This window comes from Zingiber officinale, chromosome 8A (genome assembly GCF_018446385.1).
Source record: "Zingiber officinale cultivar Zhangliang chromosome 8A, Zo_v1.1, whole genome shotgun sequence".
Lineage (NCBI taxonomy): Eukaryota > Viridiplantae > Streptophyta > Magnoliopsida > Zingiberales > Zingiberaceae > Zingiber > Zingiber officinale.
In genome coordinates this window covers 5,580,734-5,593,078 of record NC_056000.1, presented here as the reverse complement: position 1 = coordinate 5,593,078, position 12,345 = coordinate 5,580,734, and the positions used below count along the sequence as shown (strand labels likewise).

At 34.0% G+C, this 12,345-nt stretch overlaps 1 long non-coding RNA gene across 1 annotated transcript; it reads right to left on the bottom strand.

Moving 5' to 3' along the window:
- Positions 1–3,591: 3,591 nt before the first annotated feature.
- On the bottom strand, positions 3,592–10,825 carry LOC122012092. Its single transcript, XR_006120121.1, has 3 exons — positions 10,632–10,825; positions 4,439–4,541; positions 3,592–3,914 (listed from the first exon to the last, which is right to left on the bottom strand). It is a non-coding gene; the product is annotated as an uncharacterized LOC122012092 (long non-coding RNA).
- Positions 10,826–12,345: the final 1,520 nt, after the last annotated feature.

Sequence of the window (12,345 nt, the reverse complement as noted above, 5' to 3'; positions counted from 1 at the left end):
GAGAGGTTTATTTATAGATGTTCTCCGTCCGAATCACGGAACGGACTCGGGGACATATATAATAATTAATATATTTCGTGATTTTCGAAATTACTTATAAAATTTTAACTTTACTTTCTAATATTTACATATTTTTATAATAACGATAAATTTGAAAATATTATCATTTTACTATTATAATAAAATCTTACCATTTACGATAGATTTAGGTATTATCTTCCCAAAGTTATATTTACCATATTATCGTTCCCTCAGATAATTTAATATTATTTTTTGAAAAAGATAAGCGTAACAATTTATAAGTTTTAAAGCGTTTTAACGTTCGTACTTATTTGTGATCAAAATCTTTATTAAAACCGATGAAATTTTCCGTTAATTCAAAATTTTAAATAAAATCTTGATTATTTTGAATTCTTCAATTGGATTTTGATTTTTAAATTTAAATTTCGATTAAATTAAATCTATCACTTCGAAATCTCGACTGTACTATCAATCAATTAGTATTTCCAAAAATTAATAATCGTCCGTGATTTACCTTCTCCGTGTTAGTCTTGAGAAAGATATAGACCCTTAAAAATAATTAATTAATTCAATAATCGAATAAATTAATTAATTTTTTATCAATTTAATTAATTTATTTATTTAATAAAATTTGATCGATCTAATTTATTAAAGAATAATAATTTATTCAATTTAATAGATTCTATTTTTAATCAATTGTTCAGCCATATCTATTTTGTTTCAAAAATAGAAAACAAAATTGAAACAGCCTTCCATTTGGAATTTGAGTTCTCCAATCATTGAATCAAAAACAATTTAAGACTTCAAAACTTTCTAATTCAAAATAATTTAATGAATAAATTTTTTAAGCCCATGTTATTTATTAGAGCATCCATATTAAACAATTAATAGTATGTTATAACGTTTATGGGGTGTTAAAACCAATGTACGCAGGTGTTATAACGTTCATAGGCCGATCAAAACATGGAACTCATTCAATAAAATAAACGCGTTGGACGTTTTTTAATATATCTTTTATATCTCCGGCTGAAAGTGAACTATTTACTCCGATTTTTATTTCAGAGACTCAATTATCTAATCATGAATCTCTAATTAAACTCGTAAATTTTAAAAAGGCGGATTTCGACATTACGGATAGAAGAAAGTAGTCAACATGGAGTAAGGTTGAAAACGAGATTTTAACAAGATCGTTTGTTACTGTCAGTAATGATCCAATCATCGACAATGATCAGAAGGTAGATGGTTTCTAGAGACGTATTGCAAGCTACTATAATGAGAATCGTCCTCCAAGTACACCCAATAGAATTGCTAGTGTCATATGATCACACTAGTACAATATCATACAAAAAAAGAATATATCACTTCAACGTAAATTACAATAGGTTTATAGTACGTATCATAGCGGCCACAGTGATGAGGACATATTAAGGCTTGCGTATGAAAAATATTACAAGGAAAATAACGACATTATATTTAATCTCGAGCATGTATGGAAAATCATAAAAGGTCATCAAATATTTACTCCATAGTCCGTTAATCACCTTGTTGGCATGAAGAAGGCAAGCACCTCAATGTTTGGGCAAGCAACACATCATCTAACCAAGATGTGAGTCTACATGTAGGCCTAAACGAAGAATAAACTAGTCCAATGGATTAGAAGGCAGCAAAAAGAAAGGAAGAAGCCAAAATGAAATCAGACATTGAATGTATGATAATAAATTTGGAGAATATATATGTAAAGTTTACTAAGTATACAAGTATAAAAAAGGCTGAAGTTGAAATAAAAAAAATAACTCAAAGTTGAGAAGATGAAAGCAAAAGTTATCTTAGTCAAAGTTCAACTAAAGAAATACATAATCCTTTCAAAGGACACTTCGTAAATGACAAACGAACAACTTATTATCCACGAACATCTATGTCAAGAGATTAGAGGGAGATGAATATGTAATTTTCATTTATTATAATTTTTAATTATTATACTTTTCAATTAATATAATTATTTATTATTATATTTTTTAATTAATGTAATTTTGTATTATTGTACTTTTTCCATTAATGTACAATTCCTGGTCAATTCACATAGTCGCTGCAAAGTGTCCATTGAAATATAGTCATTATAATTTAATCGTTGATAAGAAAAAATAAATAAACATATTGTGCTCTACAATTGTTCATTCTAAGAACATTCTTCCAAAATGTCTCAATATTAAAGTAACACCAATTCTGACTCGACAAGTGAAAATGAAGACTAGGTTGAAGTTATTGACGAAGATTATGATTTGGGAAATAAGCTAATGTCATTGATACTTCAACAAAGCTGACAGATAGTTGAAGCATATCAAAATAATAACAAAATATGGCGAAGAAAGAAAGTTTATTCAAAGAAATCGTGAAGTCGGACATGCAAAGCTTTTCAATGATCATTTCTTTACAAACCCAGTGTGTCCAGATCCAATATTTCAAAGATGATTTCGCATGCGAAGAGATTTATTTTGTCGCATACTGAATGCACTTGAGAGTCATTCATCATATTTTCAGCAGAGGAACGATGCTGCGAGAAAAAAAGGCTTGTCACCACTACAAAAATGCATGACTGTGATTCACCAATTAGCTTATGGAGTCCCAGCCGACTATCTTAACAAGTACCTACACATGGGTGAATCAACTACCATCAAAAGTCTTTTCAAGTTCTGTGATTATGTGATTGAACTATTTAGGATTGATACTTGAGAAGGTCGAATGATGATGATATTCAATGTCTTCTTCAAATACATGATGAGAGACATGACTTCCCTGGAATGTTGAGCAGATTTGATTGCATGCATTGAGAATAGAAAAATTGTCTAGTTACTTGGAAATGTCAATTTACAAAAGGTCACTGATCACCAACAATCATTCTTAAATCAATAATGTCTCAAGACTTGTACAAACAAGAGAGAAGTCTTGACAGATCAAAACTGACCTAGGCAAGTGGAAGTCGTGCGATCACCGGACCAACATAGTTTGAATATTGCTAACACTGTTTTACCTTTATTATTTGTATCTATTATGCTAATTTGATGTTACAAAAAAGTCTTAGTGAATCAGATCAATTGGACACTAAGCAGAAGAAGAAGTCTAAACAGGTCAGTTAGACCAAATGTTTGACAAGGTAGATCCTGGAGAAACCTTTCATTCTAGAAGGCAATGAGGACGTGTCTAAGTTAGGACAACTTTTGACATTAATCTAATTGAAAAAATTAATAGAAGTTTCTAAGTCGAGATCAAGCAGTTATAACTATTATGATTGATTCATGCATAATCATATGTTTATAACTCTATTTTGCATGACTATTTTCATTATTGTTGTGCTAACTTTGTTTTCAAAAAATAAAGTTTGGGTTGATCGAATGATTCACTGAACAGGGTGGTCTGTCGATCGATCCAAATGAATAAGCACAGACAAATCTGTATCGATGCAAAGGAAACAAAGTCAGTCGACTGATCAGGATGATCAGTCGACCAAACAAGATTGGAAAGTGTAGATCAGATATGAGTTTATGTTTGAAAAAGGAAAAAAAAAAAATCAAATGATCGATATTCATCCCATCCCCTATAGTGCTTTTGAGTCCTACAAGAATCAATCTTTCAATCCTCAGAAAACCTTTTGCTTTAGATTACAAAGGGCAAAAAACAAAAAATGGAAACAAAAAAGATCTATGATTTCCAGCAAAAATTATTCACATCCATGTCAAGGATCCCTAACCTTGATGAAAGTGAAAACTTCTACGCTACATGCTTGGATATACAGGATTCTAGTTAATAGGATGGTTGATATCTCCAAGCCATATGGGATGTTGAATCTCACTCACAATTATCTGAAGTCTTTGAGATATTTTTCTGAAATACTCGGCCTGTGAAATTATAGTGTTAGAGGAATACACCGGAAGATTAACAAAATATAGGCAAAAAATCGTAGTAGCCAAGAAATGATCCTGCCTCTCATAAATAGCACAGTGATATTAAAAAAAATAGAAATCTAAGTAATCATCCAAAAAAAATTTGGTAATGAAACTGCAGTAAACTAACACCAGTGCAGTTCCACCAGTGCAGTTCCTTTATCGAAGTTGTGAGCGCCATGAAGTTTTTTTATGAAGGATAAATTCCTAGAAAGAAAATATTCGGTTGCTTGAGGACACAAAAAGAAGAAAAACTAGCTACTTTTTGCTACCGTAATAAGAGATCCTATAAAGTTGTGTCGTAACATTTGATTCATAGATATCGAGAATTTTCATAAGACTATGGTGTTCATTTTCATCAGACATGAAAAAAAAAGTATTAAAACAAAAGTTAAGCATGAACCTAACAGAGAGTAAAAGCATCCTAGTACAGACCAGGCCAAGATAGATGAGTAAATGAACAAGATTACAAGATCTACCTTATTTGCAACTGTAGTATGCATCTCCTCGAACCGAATAATAACATTCTGAAGTTCATGCACAGGCAAATCAACCGGCAAATGCCTCATCAAAAGGTCCACTCTGAAATATAAATTATTCAAGTATAATGCTACAAAATATATGGGGCACAAAGATTATAGGACAAATAGAATAGTTGATAATTGATAGATGAATGACAATTAGCATCTGGGCAGTGGATAAGAGAGAAGATTACTGAAAATTGGTGCAGACACTTGTATCACTTAAGAAATCGCTTAAGAAAACACACATGCATTCTACAAATATTAGCATAGCTCATCAAGAAAAGGGGTAGAAGCATGCATACAATATTTGAAAATATCAGAAGAAGCATGAATGATGTCCATAAAAAAGTTATCCAATTGAGGTTTGTATCATGAATCATTTTCATGAATTTTCAAACCCTAAACCATATCGAGTTGTGAATCCAAGCTTTGAAAAGTAATTTCAGGCAGTAGCCGCTCAGCCCATTGTACAGCGCTCAGGCATTAGGCGGGCATGGGCATCTCAGTAAGGGCCTTTCAACATTAAAATAAAATAGAGAAGAACAAGTAAAAAAATGACATGTATATATCAATAAGCACTCTATCAAATTATTATTTTTTAATTATTTCTAGATCCTTCAATGTCCATACTTTTCACACATGTGATGCCTTTCCTCCTTATATGGACTAATAAGATACCAGACATACGAACAGCTTTTCAAGTTCACCATCCATTAATTTTATTTTGTATCAGAATATTTTTTTAAAAAAAACACTTGTCAAAGAAAGTATCATTGCGGAAAATTTAAAAAAAAAAATTCTTCGTCCACAAATACACCACATCTCATCAATCTAACGCATTCGTAGAATAAAAAAATATAGCTTTCACGGAACAAAGAAAATTTTGGGACTATTTTATCATCAGCGTCTTCATAACTATAGCTTTCACACTATAGTTTTTGCATAATATATTGTAAATATGGATAACTATAGCTTTCACACTAAAACTTTCGTAGAATATATTGTAAATATGGATAGTTTAATTTAGATGGATCAGATTTTATTTTATTTTATTTGATTGTTTATTTGATTTGATTGTATTTCTTTTCAAAGAAAGTATCATTGCGGGAAATTAAAAAAAAAAATCTCTTCATCCCCAAAAACACCACATCTCAAATCAATCTAAAACTTTCGTAGAATAAAAAAATATAGCTTTCACTAACAAAAAACAATTTGGGGACTATTTTATCATCAGCAACTTCATAACTATAGCTTTCACACTATAACTTTCATAGAATATATTGTAAATATGGATAGTTTAATTTAGACGGATCAAATTTTATTTGATTTGATTGTATTTCATTCCATAAATAACTAGGGAAGAAATGTATAAATAAGCAATGATCCTCATGTACAGATTTAATATCAAGAATTTGAGAAATTCTTCATTCTAGTTCCTTCTCTCTCTCTCTCTCTAGATTTCTTCATAGTATCAGTGGGCCTGTGTTGGGAAAAGAATTCAACCTGATTTTCAGCCTTCCCATGTCTCTCGCTACTTGGTAGATCACGCAACATCTTCATAGGAAGTGCTGAAGGGGTTGGCTGCCGACAATTTTTTGTTGTAGTTAATGACGAGAACAAGACAGTGGTCGCCGAGAGTTTGCTGTGCTCCGAAGAAAGAGATGGCTGTTGGCTTACTGTGCCGGAAGTAGCCTTTGTGACAAAATAGATTCAATGACAGATTAATGCTTTCATCTTCTCATTTCCGCTACCTCAGCAGTCCCCCTAGTGCCAGCCCCACGGATATGGAGGGAGGTACATGCAGGTACACAGACCATAGGCGCATGGTGGGGTAAACCTCAGGTCGTCAATTCTTGAGAATCGACCCCTGGCCATTATGCCAGAGATGTCATGCACCCACCGTCTGTGCCACACCCTGGGGGTAATAAAGCCCAATCTAAAATTTAACCCCACTCGGGCCAAAAAAAGACCCAATGCTACATCAACCCATATGGAGTTCACTAGTTACTCAACTCACAATGAAGGTATTTTTCTTAATACCTTAAATATAAACAGGTCTCTTGGACGATGGATTATTGACTCGGACGCATCGGATCACATGACGGGTGATATATTCCTCCTTCGTAATTATGTTCCATCCCGAGCCAATTCCACTATTCGTGTTGCAAATGGGTCTGTCGCAAAAATCATTTTTGTTAGTTCCGAAACGATAACGGGGAAGACGATTGGAAGGCTTAATCGTGCTCCGAACTCCACGTTCTTCACGAGACTTCGCCTAACTATGGAAATTTAGCTAGCTACCACTCTACCTCTTCCAATGATAAATATACTGAAATCATGTTATGGCACTATCGTTTTCGTCATCCAAACTTTACTTATCTTGCAAAATTATTTCCAAACTTATTTCTTAATGAAGATGTCATTTCCTTTCAATGTGAGCTCTGTCAACTTGTTAAACATACACGAGTATCCTTCCCAAGATTATGTTACAAACCATCTAAACCCTTTTCACTTATTCATAGTGACGTTTGGAACTGTCCCGAATTAAAACTCTTACATGAAATCGTTGGATTGTTTCATTTGTTGATGATTATACTCACCTGACTTGGTCATTTCTAATGAAAGATAAATCTGCAATGAATCACATATTTGAACAATTCTATTTCTATACTATGATTCAAACCCAATTTCAGACATCTATTCAGGCACTTAAAACCGACAATGCCAAGGAATACTTGGCCACGAATCTTGGTACTTTTCTATTCTCAAAAGGCATCATCCACCTCAGTTCCTACGTTGACACTCCTCAACAAAATGGGATTACCGAACGCAAAAACAATTGTGGCAAAAGGGCGAATACGCTCGCCCCCAGCGCCCCCGCCAATCCGTCCCAAGGCCAACACGGAGCAGATAAATCACGGGCGGCTACTAGCCTTTGGAATAGTGACTAGCACATAAGGGAGGTATTTACCTCGACTTTGCTGAGATTTGAACCCCAGACCTCATTGTGGCAACACCTCATGCGCTAGCCACTAGACCCATCCGAGGGGACCGCCGAACGCAAGAACAAGCATCTTCTTGAGGTGGCTCGCTCAATCATGTTCTCTTCTAATGTACTAAAAAAAATTGGTGTGATGTCGTCTCCACAACCACCTATCTTGTCAATCAAATGCCCTCTCGAGTTCTCAATTTCCATAGGTTAGTTCAGCTTCTCCTCAAATCATACCCCCACACCAAGGTAATATCTCAAAACATTCCTGCAAAAGTATTTGGTTGTACATCATTTGTTCACATCCACCATCACAATTGTAGTAAACTTGATGATCCAAGATCCACCAAATCCATTTGCCTCGGCTACTCACCATTCCAAAAAGGCAACAAATGCTACTCACCTGTCACTAAAAAAACCTACAATACCATGGATGTCACTTTCTTTGAACAATAGTCATACCACTCCAGTTTTGATGTTTAGGGGGAGAATCTAAGTGAATATCATCATCCATTATACTATTCCAGACCAGACCCCGACATCATTCACCCTCTATCCAATCCCCTTGTGTCAAATTTTATTCCTACATCTCCCACAGTAAAGCAATTTCATGTATACACTAGATGAAAGACACATTCAGCACCAATTCAAGAGTCAAAACCGGATCCAACTCCCAAAGACATTCACATAATCATAAATCTACTTCACCTATGGATAATAACCTTGATATTCTAATTGTTTTGAGGAAGGGAGTTAGATTCCGCACGACGCATCCCATCTCCAACTTTATATCTTATGAAGGACTGTCCCCAAATTATCGGGCATGTGTCGCCGCCTTCTTTGATAATATTCAGTTGCCAACCACAATTGATGAAACTCTCAAACACCCTAAATGGATGAGGAAGTAAAAGTCCTACATAAGAATGGTACATGGTATGTTTGTGAACTACCAAAGGGAAAGAAAGCAATTGGGTGTGAATGGATTTTTAAAGTCAAACACAAAACTAATGGTACGGTTAAAAGATTAAAGGCACATCTTGTAGCCAAAGGATTCTCACAATCCTATGGCATCGATTACCAAGAAACCTTTGCTCCAATGGCCAAGCTCAACACTATCAGAATCTTATTCTCTCTGGCTACAAACAAATAAGGGTTGCATTTACACCAACTAGATGTCAAAAATGTCTTTCTAAATGGTGACATGGAAGAAGAAGTTTATATGGAAATTCCCCTCGGCCTTGGCACCCATAACAACAAGGTATGCAAGCTTCACAAGTCATTATATGGTCTTAAGCAATCTCCCAGGGCATGGTTTGACAAGCTAGCTACTTCTGTGATAAAGCATGGATACACTCAGTGTCAAGGAGATCACATCTTATTTGTGAAAATATCTCCTGAAAAGCATATCACCATTCTTATTGTTTATGTCAATGATATCATCATCACCGGTGATAATGAGAAAGAAATCACAAATCTAAAGGGGCTCCTTACTCAAGAATTTGATATTAAAGATCTCGGGAATCCAAAATTCTTCCTTAACATGAACTGGCTCGATCTAAACATGGAATATTCTTATCACAGCGGAAATACACATTGGACCTACTAAAAAACTAGGCATGTTTAGGTGCAAGCCTATGAATACTCTGATGGATGCTTCCAACAAAATTGGTTTGAAATGACCATGCACCAGTAGACAGGGGCAGATATCGACGACTTGTAGAGCGCATCATCTATCTATCCCACACATGACCTGATATCGGATTTCCCGTCAGTGTGGTAAGTCAATTTATGAATAGTCCTAAAGAACACATGAACGTTGTCTACAGAACCTTGAGATACTGCAAGAGCACCCCGACAAAGGTTATTATTTCGAAAGAACAAAGATCGAGGTATACATGTATACTCATATGCAGACTGGATTGGGGATCTTACAGATAGAGGATTGACCTCGAGCTACTATACATTTGTCTAGGGTAATCAGGTAACATGGAGAAGTAAAAAACAGTCTGTTGTTGCAAGAAGCAGTGTTGAAGTAGAATTTAGAGCTCTTGCACTCGAAATCTGTGAAGGTATATGGATTCGTAGAATCCTAAAAGAACTCGAAATAATCACAAAAAAAGTTGTCAATCTACAATGTGACAGTTTTGCGGCCATCAACGTTGCAAAGAATCTTGTTCACCATGACAGAACGAAACACGTATAAATTGACAAACACTTCATTTCAGAAAACGTGGTGAAAGGATCAGTGGAACTCTCACATATTCCTTCACGACATTAAATCCCAACATACTTACAAAAGCTCTCCCAAGGATCAACTTCGAAGAGCTATGTGACAAGTTGGGCATGTACAATATGTACAACCCAACTTGAGGGGGAGTGTAGAATATATTGTAAATATGGATAGTTTAATTTAGGCTGCTCAGATTTCATTTGATTTTATTGTTTATTTGATTTGGTTTGATTGTATTTCATTCCATAAATAAGTAGGGAAGAAGTGTACAAATAAGCAATGATCCTCATGTACAGATTTAATATCAAGAATTTGAGAAATTCTTCATTCCAGTTCTTTCTTATTCTCTCGGAAAATTTCTTCAATTTTGTATCAGAATATTTTTGAAAAAAAAAAAATCACTTGTCAAAGAAAGTACCATCACCGGAAATTTAAAAAACAAAAAACTCTTCATCCACAAAAACACCACATCTCATCAATCTAAAGCTTTTGCAGAATAAAAAATATAGCTTTCACTGACAAAGAAAACTTTGGGACTATTTTGTCATCATTCATCAGCAACTTCATAACGAGGGAAGCATGAAGCTAAAGTTTATAGGGAATCAGAAGATTGGGAATCTTTTAGTGAGTGGCATCGTTATTTTTTAAAAAAAATGGCAAATTGATCTTTGAAAGCAGAAGACCATTAAAAAAATTCAGAGATACAAGTAAAACAACTAGTTAACATGGAAACAATAACAGTTGACAGCTGAAGTTCATAAATTGACAGAAAACATAAGCAAACACCCTAATTCGATGCCGACTAATAATTCAATTGTCAAATATCGAACAACTCAATGAGCAATCTAAAGAATTACTCATGCGGATGATCTGATCACCTAAAAAGGAGCGAAATTTAAAGGGGGGAGGGATTAGGGCATCCCACTTACATATCATTGACGATTCTTGTGGGGCCGGGGCCAGGGGGCCGCTAGGGTGGCGGTTCCACCTTTTGCCAATTGACGATTCTCTGCCGCAACTCAGTCTGGATCTTCGATTTCGCATAGGTGCTGGCTTCCCTTGAGTACACCTTCAACTGTTCCCCTCCATCCAGCCCATCGAGCCAGAGAACCATTTGCCCTAAACTTCGTGAACCAGACGGATGCGACGTTATTTATAAATTTTAAAACATTTTAACGTTCTTAACATTCTTAATATTTTGTAAATTAATAAATAAAGTGACATTATGCTTTTCATTAAATAATTTCAAAGGGAAAAACTTTCATATAAAACAAATAAAAAATAAAATTGAATAGACTTAGCAAAATCTCGATTAAATTAAAATAATTAATAAACTCGATTAAATTTGAAATCTTATTTTTTTAAATAGTTATTTTGATTTGTTTAATTTGATCTTGATTTTAAAATTTCGAATTCGATACTGATCGAATTGGTATTAATTGATTGTTATATTATGAGCAGTCATTGTCATACAAATAGCACGTATGTGTTAGCAACATAGATTCATTAAAACAAACTAAAAGATGTGATTTAATTATTCATCATCCATAAAGCTATATTAGGTAGAAATTGAAAGCAACGATGAATAAATGGTCTAATCTAAATTCATCGTATTAGTCATTGTCTTTACTTATCATCGGAGTTCATACAAACATGAAATAATCTTCTACAGAAATGAACGGCAACACGTAATCCTTCTCAATGAAAAAGAGAAAAGATAGAAGAAGATCTCTCTTGAGTGCCAAGATTCAAGATTATGCCATAATTGGGAGTTTCTTCCCTTATATACAAAGCACATCCTTATATGGACCATCCACATAAAAACACATACATCATTAACAATTTATTAATGTTATTAATGAACCAAATTAACATATTTATACATTGAATTCAGATCCAATAATCTAAAGCTTCTTCATGCTAAAAGCATTAGATCACTTAATTAAGGTTCAATTCCTTAATAACAATTAGTTGTGTGTTAATCAACTATAAGCTCACCTTTTGGAGATTAAATCCACTCATGTGGACTTAATTGGATTAAGACCATCCATGTGGACTTAATCCTTCAATCTACCACTTAGGCTATACTTGATCTCTTATACACTACACAACCCCTTAGTTGAGCTCAACATGCCAAAAGAGTTACTATAATTGTTACAAGACATAATAGTAATTGTAGTATTAATATCATTAACGATATATATCAAATATGAATGTGTACTATAAGAATGACATAAATGTGATCTATAAGTGTTCATTCTCAATAAATCATCCTTATAACACAAACTGGATCCAAATCATATTTACTAGAACTTTTATGCTAAACCTCAGTAATAAATTATGATTCATCCTTATGACTATATTTATAAAATCATATGCAAAACAAAAATAGTAAATATATTTTCATATCATATTTATAAAATCATATGTCAAATTGTAATAGTAAATCATGATGTTTATATATTCAGAGAGTCAAAATTATATACACATGTAAAACTTTAGTACGAATAATAAGCTAAAAAATACACGTATTCATTAATATAGACCATCACCCGACCTCAACTGTGACCTTCTCTTCGAGTAGGCTTCCTCCCTCGCTTCTTGTCCCTCGGACGCACTGCGCGCATTCCTTCTCATCTACCG